This window comes from Gavia stellata, chromosome 12 (genome assembly GCF_030936135.1).
Source record: "Gavia stellata isolate bGavSte3 chromosome 12, bGavSte3.hap2, whole genome shotgun sequence".
NCBI lineage: Eukaryota > Metazoa > Chordata > Aves > Gaviiformes > Gaviidae > Gavia > Gavia stellata.
The window spans coordinates 23271505-23286211 of NC_082605.1; positions in this window are offsets into that span (position 1 = coordinate 23271505).

Below are 14707 nucleotides of genomic sequence, written 5' to 3' on the forward strand. Positions count from 1 at the left end.
TAAAATTTGTTTTAAAATACATTTTGCAGAAAGTTGGGTTGATTCATTTAAGAATTTAATACATTAGGGAAGTATGATTATTTATTAAACATGGCATTCCCTGTTCTCCATAAACATGGCAACTGAATGCCAGCGGTACCCCGAAGCAGCGCTGCCATAGGCAAGGAGCAGGTTTTTATTTAAGTGTAGAGCTGCCCTAAAGCCGAGCGGGGATGCCCTCGCCTCGCGGCGGGTCCGAGAGCCCCGTCCGGGCTGTAAGGGGTCAAACACCTCATCAGCTCAGGAGGGGAGCAGAACCTCAACGTGACCACAGCTGCACGTTATACACACACCCACTGTAGAGTGAGCCTACAGATTTAGCTATCAAAAAGGTACCCCAGACCCTAGGTAGAGAACAAGGATGTAAGCTAGAGCTGGCTAAAATCTTTGTTGAAAGAGGTGGGGGTTTTCATTTAAAACGTGCTTTTGTAGGGTTAAAGTGTATCACTCTTGATGGCATCTCTTGCCTAAGTAGTCTTCCTCATCTCAAAACATTGTTTTCAAAACAAATCCCAGTTTCTTCTTAAAAAGAAATTCTCTTTTTTTTTTCATTCATTCAGTATTTTGCGTCACCGATGCCTTCATCACCAGCATTCACAGGAGCCATACACAGCACGCACCACAGCACGTCAAATCGCGCTGCCGCCAGACACGACGTGTCCCGTTTTGGCACAATATCCCTGTCTAACCCTTTGGGTTTCTTGTCAGGTTGCGTTACCAGGCGGTGTAGCTGCCGCTGCCACGTGTCCCGGGCAGGCAGGCAGGAGCACCGCCGGCCCCTGCCCAGGCGCAGGCTGCGGGGAAGCCACCAGAGACCTGCCGGCCACCTACACCCTCTCCTTGGAAACACCTCCTGGTCAATAAAAGCGGAGAAGGCTTCAGAAACGTAACGCAAGGGCTGTGCTGCTCCTCCTCAGGACCTTCGGCCACCTTTTTGATCTACGCCTGCACACTGCCAGGCACAAAGGCTGTGAATTACAACCAGTACTCCCAAATATCTCAGCCAAATCTACAACCAACCAGCCAAATCTACAACCAACCATACTGAATGATTAACCGCATTCAGCCGCGTCAGGGATTTCAGTTTTAACAGGACCCAACACATCCGCGACGCTGCTGCCTCCCGGCTTTGGATGGCAGTGACGTCCTTCGGGTCCTGGCCCCGAGGGGATTTCATTTCTGCACAGTCTTAGCCCTCTCTTCGCATAAATACACATATTTAGAGCTTCTGCAGTGGAAGAAAGAGGTTTCAAAGCACTACCCAGGTATACCCCAGAGGCTGATCCCCACCTTTTCCTGAGACAAAATTTAATTAAATTCTAAGACATTGAGACTTAAGTTAATCCTGTGTTTTGTTAGGTCCCAAGACATGATTTTCAAAAGACTCAACACTGGCAGTATTTCTTCTTTTTTTTTTAATTAATTTTATTTTAATTCAAGACTTTCACTTAATGAGAAAAACTCCATTTTCATTCAATATTGTACCTTATTATATATTTCACTCTGTTTAAACACTCCCAGAAAAGTGTTGTGATATGCTAAAACTGACACATTTAATTTCTTTTTCAATCTTGTGTTAAATCTACCACGGCAAGACTGACCTTATTTATACCAGATGAAAGCTAAGCCGACGATGGCAGGCATTTATCATGGTCATTTTAAAGCTGCCATTTCTCTCTCCACAGCCCCATGCACACCCTCATACCGACACTGCGTTTCTGAAGTATCGGTTGGATTATCCATTGGAAGACACTAAATGTTACACCTCGATGCCGTTTTATGGTCTATATGGAATTTACATTGGTTGACTTTTTTTACCTTCATATGAACAGATGTTGATAATGAACCCGTACTAAATAGCTCCATCACCAGCACACTACCTGCAACGTGCTTTAACCAAATTGCATCGAGCGGCGGGAGGGAACTTGTACTGTGGTGCTTCAGGTGATGAGAAGAGTCTTCCCCACCCTTTCAGCTGTCTGGCACTTCATTGCTCCCAGCTCTCTCCCGCTGCAGAATATAAGCTCTGCCTAGAAGGATAAAGCTGCCTCTGCTGGAGACGGTCATCTCCAGAGCTAGATACTACTGCAGATATTAACATCTTCCGCTCCAAGTATGGGGCTCTTCTTGGCTCACCTTCTCCAAGGAAGACATGTCTATGAACAATGTCCTCGTGATCACTAGCAAAACACCCCACTGCACACAGTCCGAAGGAGAGGATGGCAAGAGTGGCAAACTTTCTATTACATGCGAAGGTCCTGTTACTTAACTTTTCTCTAAATAAACTACGCTTGCTGAAGCTTCAGTGGAATTCTGCATTTTCCCTAGACCAGTCATTTTTCAACCTGCACTCAAGAAAAAAAAATTAAAAGAAAATTTAAGGTGACTTAGAGCTACAGCGTGAGGTATGCTTTCCTATTTTCCTTCAAACACTAGAAAAATCACCTTTCCCTTCCTTCTGAAAGGCTCTGTGTTCAGCAAACATTCTGCTGAGAGAGGCTGGCGCTTCCCGGCCGTCCGAGGGAATTACCGCAGGCGAGCGTGAAGCATTCATCGCATGCTAAGTGCCGGCCCATGAAACAAGGGCTGTGCCATGGCGAACAAGCGCTTGCAATCAAAGCAAGGTTAATGCTGTCTTTAAGATCCAGACTTGTTAATTTAAACGATACACTTTTATTGTCTATAGGTAGTATTTTTGTTAAAATGAGACTCTTCAGTCATGGTTTCTAAATATTGATGCATTTCCTAACTATCTTTCCTAATAGCCTGTGTTAGCCACGCTTCACAGAGCATCCTTGCAGAAACTGCTTGCTGCTGTGAAACCAACTGCAGGTTTGAGGTTCCTGGGTTCCTCATATATCAGAAGGAGTTTTTCTCAATTTTTTTAAAAAACTAACTTTAATTAAATATTGAGTAAAGTGCCACAGCAATCCATTCTGTGCTTTCGAAGGAGAAATTCAGTGATGCACAATTATTTTGTTCACTGAGACAAGGAAGAGTCAATTTTTAATGTGCCATGAAGGATTTATAAAGAATATATCTTGCAGAAGAAATAAATATGAGTAGACATCTTTATTTCTCTGGGTTGATTCCGTGTCCATCTTTGCAGATTTCAACTTCTTTAATTATGTAGATAGAACAGAAAAAGCAGAGAAAGATAAAAGTATTTCAAGGCTCTGTAGGAACACCTCGTGCCAGGATGAACAGCGAGCACCTCCAGTTAACACAAAGATGCACAAACTGCCACGGGGACCACAACAGAACCAAAGGAGTTAAGGCAGATGAATGGTGACAAATTTGTTGCAAACCCTATGCGTGTGGTTAAATGGTAATATTATACGAGAATCAGGAACAGAAGGGTAGGATTCCTCAGCGTAAGCGAAACTAGACCCACCCAGAACCACTACCAGAATTGAGGTTAATTAGTGCCATTTAATTCTCTCTCTATATATTGAAGAGTTTCTACAAAAAAAGAGAACAAATAACAACTGTGTGCTTATATAGGAAATTATAGGGAATTAATGCAAATCTGTAATTTGCTCAAGGGGCTCTAAATACATCATAAGCTTGGAGATTACAATTCAGAAGACTTATGGACGGCTGCAAAGCCTCGTGAGGGAGTTTAGCTGCAGGTTCCCCAGTCATCTCTTGTGCTGGTAATTTGCACAATAAACTCTAATATTAAAGAGTAATTCCACGGGTAGTAAGAAAACATGCTAACTTCCAAGTTTCTAATGATTCTCCCCTCCCTTTGAACACACAGAAATAAATGTGAGAAAATACCCTTCACATTTCTAGCGCGTTTCCCAGTGCTTTGGCAGGCCAGGCAAAGCGCTCTGGAAATCGGTTCCTGACCAGAAATAGTCTTTGTTCATCGAAACTCTTCCCCATATCCCCGTGAGCAGGTCTGCTCCGGACCGAGAGCAAACAGGCTTCCTTTAGACTACAGAGCTGAATCAGCACCATTAAATTATCAGGAGAAATCCCCTACGCTAATAAATATAAACAGTTATATGTAAATATTAAATAAAATAACAGTTGGAAAGGTGCAGTTGTGAGCTGCAAGTTAAGCGGTCCCTAATGCCCAGTGCAGCCCACAGCGGAGCAGAGCATCGTGTCTTACGAGACCAACGCTCGGGCAGATGCCCTTAACCTGGCAGCGCCGAGGAAGGACGGCGTGGCAAGCGGGACAGATGCCCCATCCCCAGAAGAGGCGGGAAGCGGATCTGCAACCTGCGGCTGATGCTAATTTAGTGCTGCCTTCCCGCACCGCCGTTGCGGTTCCTCCTCTTCTCTCCCTTTCGGCGTTCAGGCTGCCCCCTCGAGCCCCCCATCGCCGTCCCTCCGACCGCTCCGTGTCGTGTCGCATTCACAAGCGCTACCACACCGCGATTTCAATTACACGATGGATTTGGCGATAGCAGAAGGCCGTTTTTAACCGCCCGTCGCCTGCGTGCGTCAGGTGCGCGCGAGCACGTACACAATTAACAGCCACTTTACCAACCCGAGGTGCCACCCCTGTCTCTCCAGCCCCTCGGAGCGGACCTCCTTTACACACAGAAGAGCGGGAGGCGAAGCATTTGCCGAAGCAACATCCCAAACAAGACTCCCGTGCCACATCCACCTCCAGCACACCTCGGACTCGAGCCCGTGGCAATTAAGTGCCTGTGTCAGAGAAAGTCCTGCAGAAAGGCCCGACCAGGTTCCCGTTTCAGACTCTCGCGACCAAAAAGCTGCTTTCCAGATGACCGTATGCTGGTGTAAATCCGCACTCTCCTTAGGGAGGAGGCAATACGTACTGCGTACGGAAAACTGCTCTAGGAAGTTAGGAGGTTTTGGACCGTTCGCAGCTTTCAGCTGGCGTTGGCAGGACATGATTATCAAGATGTTTTCTATGGACTTGCAGTTTACTAAGTTGGGTCTTACAGCTCTAACCGCAATGGAGAAATAGGAGAGATGGATAGGGGAGGCAGCACAGAGACGATAAATGAACAATGGCAGAATTTTAACAGCTACTATTTTTCTTAGTCTTTTTAAAAATTATTATTATTTTTGCTATGAAAAAAATTAGCTCAGCTCTTACAATTATTGAGGCACGGAATCTCATTTGCAGGGCATCACCGAGAGGAGCTGATGCGTGTCCTCACAGAGGAAGGAAGGCTGATGGGGCCGGATTCTGCACCCCCTGTTCATGCAAGTCTGCTATTAAAAAATGGGATTTTTTCTGAAAAAGCCCAGAAACACAGAATCTCCAGCATGTAACAATGATAGCTTTGACACTGTTGTTATATAGGTCACATTATAAGGAAGGCACGTAGCACTCCGTATGCTATGAAAAAATAGCATTTTTTTGACACACTGCAATAACTTCTGAAGAAGTGAATGGCATCCCCCCTCCGCTCCTCTCAGCCTGCCAGGCGCCGATTCCTGATCGGCTGTCAGAAGGAAACCCGATTTCTTAAGTAATGATGCTTTCTTGTGCTATCTACGTAGGTAAGCACCTCTGAAATGTAGGTTTGTAAAACCATCACCAAAAATGACCAACCTAAGCACAAAAACTGTTTACCAGACTACAGAATGTGCTTTAGTTGCATTTTACTTATGCTCCTTCCTCTCAACAACTAAAACTAATAAAAAATATCTGTAGACCACGATAAGAGGGGCAGGAGAGTTTTGCAGGGGCTGTGTGACAAGGGGCCCTGGACCGCTCTGCGGGTGGAAAAGCTGCATTTGCCCACGATGAGATGTGCAGTATCATGAGCGCTCCCATTAACGAGAAGGTAGGTCACCACAAGGGACTGCACCTACAGTGCCCTACTAAATTAGGGAACCCAGTTACATCGTTCACTGGCTTTTTTCATTTCCATTTTTCTGCCAAGTAGTTCAATTGCATTTAAAGTGAGCTTCGTAAAACTGCAGAAATCAAATGTGATCTAATCAGCTTACAGTCACACCAGATGAAAGCTATTTCAGGTAATTCTAGACTTAAGCACGCCTTGCATTTAAACGAACATGTAGCCTTACCCACAGCTAGTTAAAGCCTAGCTAGACACTAAAACCAAAAATCAAAGCTAAACACCCCCCCCCCCCCCCAAAAAAAAAAAACAACCCGAACCCCAGCACAGCAGGCATGTGCTGCACAGTGCAGTGCTCAGTACTAAGCTGCAGTCACTGGTGTTACAAGTGCACATGTATTATTAAATAAATATATCACCTACGGATCAGTCCAGGCTCTGCTGTTTCAGACGCTTCAAGTAATTTCACGGTGTGCTCTGCAGACTGCTACATGGCTTTCTGAAGTCCAAAGGAGAGAAGTAGCCAAGTATAAATTAAAAAAACCAACAGCAAAAGACACAACACTGAAGCTTGCCTTGGCACAGCTCTGCTGAAACCCAACCTGGGACCCACCTGCGCCCCTGAAGGGACCGTCCCTGACGCTGCTCGTGCTTGTTGAGGGCAACCCCACAACCTTGGGCAATCACCCTCGAGTCAAATGCTCCCACCCAGGAAAGTCAACAGGGGCTTCAGCCGTAAACGCTTGGGACCAACGGAAGAACGCCTGGAGAAGAGCAACCACCAGATCATCTGCACAGCAGGGTTTGAACCTCGCAGGGTGCGACTTTCAGAGGGCAAGTTTAAAGTCAGACCCATGTGCCAGGGTTGTACTGGATCAGGACGCGAGTCCTGAAACTTGCTGTGATGTCTCAGCGTTAAATGCCGTACCCTGCGATCCTCCACCTTTCTGGTGTTTCAACCACGTGCTTCAGTGAAGTTTTAAGGGCAATACAGCACTACAGTGATTTATTGCCTAAGAGTTCACTGATGGTTAAACTTTTATAAGCCATAATATGGCAGGTCCCGAGCTCCAGTGAAATTATCAGCTTCAAAAGTAATAACTAAGCTTGCAAATAATTTAGACAAGGAAATCAGTCAACTCTGCCCTACATAATAACACTCAGACCTTAGCTGGCAGTACCATGAGCGCGTGTTCATTGCTACTCCAAATCACCCATCACCGGAGACCCACCAGCCAAAAGCAGTTCATTAATTTTACGGGCCGTTACTAGATACTTTCTTAAGCAAACCTGGGACGCTACCATAGGAGAACATTCTCGGCCTTCTCAAAAGCCATACAGACTTGGGGTTTTAATGGTACCTTGCCTTGCATTTTCTGTAAGCTTGGGACGCAGGCTTGAGGAGAGCATCGCCTCTGCCACGACTGGCTCCCGACGCGGGGGGCTGGAAGCCCGGCTCGCAGCCTGCGAGAAGCTGTCAGCCCAGGAGGTTTTCACCTGCCATATGCAATTTCAGCACACAGCTGAGCAGGAACGACAGCATTTCGGTTTGTGTTTTCACCCGCAGCCATGCTCTTGGCAAGCCCTAGGAAGCCGGCAGCGGGACCTCACTGCTGCCGCGCTGCAGCCGAGACCTCAACCAAGGGGACGCGCCTGGTGTCCCGCACATGCAAATCTGAGCCAAAAAGGATTTCTGCCCCACAACAGTCATCGACAGCACATGAGAGAACTGCACATGGAAAGAAAGACGCTATTTTGTGTGTTTCAGCAATGAAAAATGGAAGCACAACAGGCCTCAGCAACTTTGCTCAAAGTCTCACTGGGAGACTGGGGAAGAGCTGTAAGTTAAGCCCAGCTCTGTGGCCCAGGAGCAGCCCTCGTCCTGGCCCTCCTCACCCCTCGAGCAATGCCTTGGCCTATTCAAAGACATCTCTCCTTGCCTCCAATTAACATTCAAGCCATTTCAAAGCATGAGAGCTCGCATTATCCAGACCAAAATACGTATCCTGCTAGACACAGGGAATGAAGAACACAAAACTCAACAAATATCCAGCTTTTTAGTCTGAAGATGTAATATCTGGGCGTCCCCATGACTGTTCTACGGGAAAATGGAGCTCTCCGATGCTACACAGGGCCTCCAATCTCATAGTATTGCCACCGACACGAGCCTCTGCACACAGCCTGTATGCTAAGCAGTGCTGATAAGGGGATCTATTTTCACATCTTGGGAGAATATCAATATCTGTCCTTCACAGGAAAAAAAAAGGTGAATGATAACTCTTTGCCTGATGCCTGCATGATGAATGTGCAATGGAAAAAGCCCTTCGAGTAGAAAAATTGGCCTCAAGTGAGCCATTAATATTGGAGCGTTGCAGCTGTGTCAGATGTTACAATATTTAAATGAATAGAATATTACTTTTTCTACTTAACCAAAATGATTACGTACACACAGACCAAGAACAGCGCTGCACAGAGTACACTGAGATTTTATACTTGGGGACAGCTTGCCAAGCCATCTCTGAAGCGACTGCGGCAGGCTGTGAAAGCACAGCCCGGCAGGGCACAACGCCCGCTCCCAGCAGCGGTCTGGCGGCCGGGGGTGCAGGCCAAAGGAGAACAGGCGCCTGGGACCTAGGGCTTGCACCCAAAATTCAGCTTAGGATTTTAAAGCCCCTTTAAGGAGTTATTGAAACAGAAAATTGTACCAATCTGACAACATTACAGCAGAATAACCCTTCATTTGCATGAAATGCTCAGTAGTGGTGTACTTATCTGCTGGCATATAAATGCGTGGGTCCCCATTAAAGCTGTGCACAGCAGCACGACTTTGATGACGCTGGATTATCTATTACTTCTTGGCACCTTCTGGAGGAAGGAGTGGAAGCTCTCTGGATGTCTGAAGCACATTATTAATAGCATAACAATACAGAGGCTGCAAGGAGCACAGCACATTCCCTGTAGCTATTTTTAATGCCACGCTCTTATTTTTCTAGGCATCCCTTTTGCTACCAGAAAAAACACCCCAACTTGTTTTGCTTATTATCAGCAAGATCACGCAGTGAAATTACAGTCACCTTCAGCTGCTTCAAGTCTTACCTAAAGTGCATTATCAGCTACCTGCTTGCGAAGAGCCAGCGCCTCAGCACACAAGAGGAAGGACGAAGGGGCTCCACAATGTCCTTGCACTGCATCTCCGCTTGGCCAGGCACCAGCAGATATTAGGGTCAGGGACCCTCCCACCCCCAGCTGAAGCTGAGGATGAAGAAAAAGCTGCTGGGTTCTAAGTCACCCCAGCTGGGGCTCTGCCCCGCAGCTGCGGCTGTGAGGGTGCGGGCGGGCGCTGCCCCTGCGACTCAGCCGGGGCAGCAGCAAGGGTTTGCTTGATGGGGACCAGAGGTGAGAAGTAAAGAGTCCAGCCCGGCCCTAAGGGCGCTTGGGGTTTCGGGCTAAAAAACACACCACCAGGACTGCAACCTGAGCACGTGGGAGGAAACCTCACAGACATCGTAAGTGTAGATGCCAGCAGGACCATTGGTACAAATCGCACTGGAACACACCCGGGCTTCCGATCGTCTAAAAATCATCTGGGAACAGTCAGAAAAAAGTTACTTTTCACAGGAAACATGAAAGACCGCTGAGAATCCCGCAGGTCTGACTTGCTCAGGGATGCCATTACGTTCCCAGGCGAGGTCCCTCCCGTGCCATTGCCGCACGTGAGTTGTTCCCATGTGCAGCCAAAGAAGAGGCAGCGTTAGCGGCAGAAGAGGATGCCGGCTGTTCAGCTGATGGACGTTCACCCTGCAAAGCTGCGTCGCGGAGAATCAGATACGGTTCAGAACCAAATGCAAATGCACAATCCTGCGTTGCGGAGAATCAGATATGTTTCAGAACCAAATGCAAATGCACAATCCTTTTCACTATGGGACTGGCTGCGGTGCCAGCTGCCGGGTACGACGTTGTCCATGTAGCCTTCAGGTACCAAAATGGAAAATATGCAAGTGTTACTGACCATCAGCCTCCCACCAGACACCAGCATCTCACCTATCCGGTAAAGGAGGACACCCCTGGTGACTCTCAGACTGGTGGGGACTTTGGGGGCAGGAGGTGGGTCTGGTTCTGCAGGAACACGGACGGTGCCTGGGCTGAAGACGAGCATGAGCTGGGTCAGACTTCCAACACACAGCTGGGGTTTAATTCCACCCTGAAAAGGACCCCCCAGCACACACGTGCACGCTGTACTGAACACGGTCACAACGGCCTTCACTCAATCACTACCTTTACGACTCAATGCGGCATCGGGATTTCTGCAGGTAGGGCAGTCTGTCCGTGGGGATTACAGGGCAATCCTGGGTAACACTCACGTTGATGAAACTCTTACTCATGGTGGAGAAGTGCTTAATGACACGTTACAGTATCATTTCTTGAAAAACTCTGAAGCACCAAATATCCCATTCTGAATTGCACAGGCATAAGCCTTTATTTATTTTCTAAAAGGGAGGATGATTTTTAATGGGCTGGTAATCTTTAAACCCATTTGTTTAAGGAAAGAATATAAGAGACGTTTTGCTGCTCTGTAATAATCACTGGTGTTAACCATTACATAAAGGACAGTGGTACAAAATACGTGATTTCCCATGATGATTTCCCTTGAAGCAGAACTCAGGATATGAACTCAGCTCTGCTCGAACACTGGCAGTGGAGTGTATATTTTTAATTAAGTGCGGTGCTACGTTACGCTTGAGGAAAGGCAGTCTGCAAAGCAAGCCTTGAGCAGCCCCAGCCAAAATGAAAGTTGTAGTCCTTGGGCAAGCTGGAACAAGCTGTGGCGGAGGAAGCCATAGTACTTTGTGAAGAGTCACCGGAAAGATATTAGAATGCAAGTTTTACAGCCTAAAATAAGAATATAAGAAAAGTTCTTCTGGATCAGACCAGCGGCCCATACAGCACGCTATTCTGCCTTTGATGGTGGCAAGAGAAGCAGCTATTTAAGGACAGCATGTGAGCCAGGCCCTTTTCCATCATCCATACCTAACACAGAAACCAACTTTGGCGATCATTAAAACATCACTCCCACACCCAACAAAAAAAAAATTGGTGAGAGTATTTTGCTCGGAACCAAACCACACTGGCTTGGGATAAACCAAATGAATGAAAGTTAGTGCTTGCTGGGAAAAAATCCCATTTACTTTAAAAGATGCTTGAAAAGAGTGACTGCCCCCCCAGTCACCCCCGGCACTGTCCCGGGCCGTACCCCTGAAGCACTGACCCGCAGGCAGCGGTATCAGCTCTGGCTGCAGCACTGCCCCGCTCTCCACGGTTCTCCTATCCACGCGTTTCAAAACGAAGGAGAAAACTAGAGGAAGCGCAGAAACCCGGCACAGCCTTGCCAGCGGAGCTGGAGAGAGCGTCTTCCAGGTGAGGACAGAAAAGCCTGGGTGCGGGGAGCCTGGCTCTGCGTGGAGAGAACGAGAGGTTGCCGTTACTGAAATTAGTGTTTTTCCGGAGAAAACGCTGAATGAGGAGTAACAGGAAACGATACCTGAAGATACTATATGATGGATAAACTCAAACCAAAAACAAAGCATAGATACTTGTCAATGCTAGTAACTAACAAATCACTTTGGAAAGCAGAGTGTTGCCCATCTTTTGCCAAGTCCAAATGAAAGCTGGATGCCTTCACTTAAGATTTGTTTTAGTCAAATATAAGCTACTGCAGTCAATACAAGGGCAGGAGGCAGAAATGTATAGCTGTGCCACAGGCGAGGTCAGAACAGATGATCAGGTGGTCCTGTCCAGCCTTAAGCTCTATGAACTGTATATGTAAACCCAGTTTTCATGTTCGGTTATGAGTGAAAGAGAATGGATTTGCCATTCAGTTATCTGATATTCCTGAAGACATAGATATTCAAGGAAAATTTGTAAAACCCTATTATAACTCAGTGTAGCAACGCGGGGTCAAGGAAGCAACGCAAGAATGCAATAAAATACAGTAAGGATTAAAATACTGAAAGCAATTTCTACTTTTCAAGAATTGATGTAATGACAAAATTATAGGCATGCACCAATATTACACAGAAGCTAAAGTCTCTGATAATACATCTTCATCTTTGATGTCTCTTAGATTTACTAATCTGAATGAGTAAATGCTTGGAATTTGGCCCAGATCAGAATTTCAAGCCAAGAAAACCTCAGGCTGGGGAGACCAGGGGCTCTCAGCCGTGAAGTCTGCATCCTCGGGGAGACGTGGAGCAACCGCAGGAGGTCGGGAAACATGAGAAACCCTCCCGAAATTCCTTCCAGCCTTCATTCTCACACTTCTCCTGTTTCTTCCCTCTTTCTTCTTCTCTTCCCCATTTCCTGCACCCAACTGCCTCTCCTCGAACAAATGGAAAGCCTATAATTACTGTGAGGCACTGAGGATGAGCAGGAGCGAAGCCGCAGCACCGGAGGAGCCATGGGGGCGTGGGCAGAAGGATGTTCCCGGTGGGGAGCTTGGCAGGCTTGAACCGCAGGGACCTTGGGCTTGGCTTAGGGCTCCGCTTCAGAAAGGGGCAATACGGGTAGGATTATCGCCCAGCCAGACAAGGCTCCTGGCGCTAGGATGTCTTCCAGAAGGAAAAAAGGTATAGGGGAAACCAGACTTAAAGTTGGGTTTGGGGTTTCAAAAGGTAAGAGTGGACTAGCTTGGTTTATTGGGTAATATCTGAAAGCCTGCAGGGCTGTAGGGCTAAAATATGTGCGGCTGCTTTCCTTGACAAGTTCCTTCCGAGTTGAGTTGATGCCAACAGTTCACGTACCATAGGGTTAGGCTTCAAAACAAAGAGCAGGAAAAAATGGTTTTCTGGTGGTTCCTTGAAGACCTATGAAACATGGGCCAAGATCCACCCATGAATCAAGTTCTTGAGCATTTTGTTCCTCTGAAAATCCATCCAACATCTGCACTGAACCTGGGCTTAAAAACAGCCGAGGGAGCCATCACTATCATTTGATAACTAACTATAAGCCTTTTATCCCCGGCAGGGATTTAGAGGATCAAGAGTAAAATGGGTTCCCGAAGATGCTACTCTGAACCCTAACCCAAAACCTAACCTTATCCCTAACGATAGCCCAGTGATTTACAGCTCACATAAAATTCAGTATAAGCCTTTTGTCTTTAGGGACACAAAATTTAATCTTAACTGAAGGCTTTTCCATGGTCAGCCAAGAAACTGGTTTCTAAGCCTAGAGCTGTGATGATCATACCGTCCCTAACGCAGCCACCCCACAGAACCGAGCATAACCCGCTCGCCCACGTGGCTGTCAGCCCTCGTCCTACATCGCTGAACCCACACCCAAAATCCTCCATCTCCAGCCGTCCGATTTCGTAACCACAAGTCCAGTCCCACCGAGCTGCAGGATTCCCTCACAGCAGAGGTTTATCCGCCAGCGGTCGGTGGGGTGCAGTCCTCTCCGTGCCCCGCAGCCCTGCCAGGGCTCGCTGGGAGCTGAAGGCATCCACCCTCTCCTCCTGGTGCCTCACCCCGACTCCCCCCGCCGCTGCCACCGCCGTCCAGCGAGCCCGGCGTGACTTACAACGGGCTTAGGACCTTCCTCCTTTGGACAGCCCAAGCTTACCCAGCCCAGCTCTGTGGTCCCCGAGGAATCGAGCTTTCCTGCTCGCCATCTTCTGAACCCTGACTCCCACTGCCCAACGCTGTAACCCTCTGACCCACAGCCGTGTCGGAACCGGCTACGGGCAACCGCCCCCTTTGCAGCCGCTCCCCAGTTGATCCCTGCGGCCCGGGAAAGAAGCAGTAGTAAACATTACCCACCTATAAGTGATCTTTTCTAAAAGAAATGCATACAAATTCATAGAGCACTCTTCCAACAAACGTTTTCTGGGCCTTTGTGGTATTTTTATAACCTGCACCTCAAGTGCCTTTCTAGCGCATCATCCCATATAGAATGAAGACATACCAGACAAGGATATAACACTGGAACAGATGCTTCTACTACCCAAATGAATAATTTCAACATTAATTCAAAAATCTTTAATCAGTCATGAGACTAACATGCAGAGGATTATCAGCCAAGGGAAATCTAATGTATGCAGATAAAAGCAATTTTTTTTTCATGAGCACTACATACTAAACTGAGTTTCTATAGGTCTAATATATAGTAGGTATTTCTTACTGCAGGCATGGTGGAGATTGTGTGTCATACTTACATTTTGCTATCTATCTAAAGCTAATTCATGTAAATGTCACTAGTTTTGGTGCCCTAACTAAATTAATCTGAGTTCAAATTCAGTAATCAAACCTTTTTAATCAGATGCTGGAAGCTAAATAGGTAATCGAGCATTATAACTAACTTAACCAATAGAGACTTCGAAAAATGAAGGATCTAGCCCTTGCAGCCAGGCTGGTGGCTCACGGAGGAGCTCCCCTGGCTTTTCCTGAAATCTCTCGGCCAACGCATCCGGGAAGCCCGGGACTGATCTTCCAGCAGTCTGCTTCCACCCCACGCTGATTTTCAAGAAGATTACCACACTCAGATATCATTTAGGTCATCTTCTTTTCATTCTCCAGATCAGATAAAAAGCCTAGACAGAGGTCTGGGATACGTATGTGCCGCTTCTCCAAAGGATGCACTTTTTTCCTCTCCTTATCACCCTTCCCCAGCCAAGCACAAAACTATCATTGACTGCCCGTTATCCCAGTACAGGGGAAGAATTACTGTCGGGTGCTTCAATGGGCTCGTGTTAAGACTCCAGGGAGAAAGGATTTCATGAAAACCAAAGGGATGGTTACAGCGGCGGCGAAGGAGTCTCGGGAAAAGGCGACGCTCTGCCACTGCACAGCCCTTCCACTGCCATCCAGGGGCATCCCCGCGCA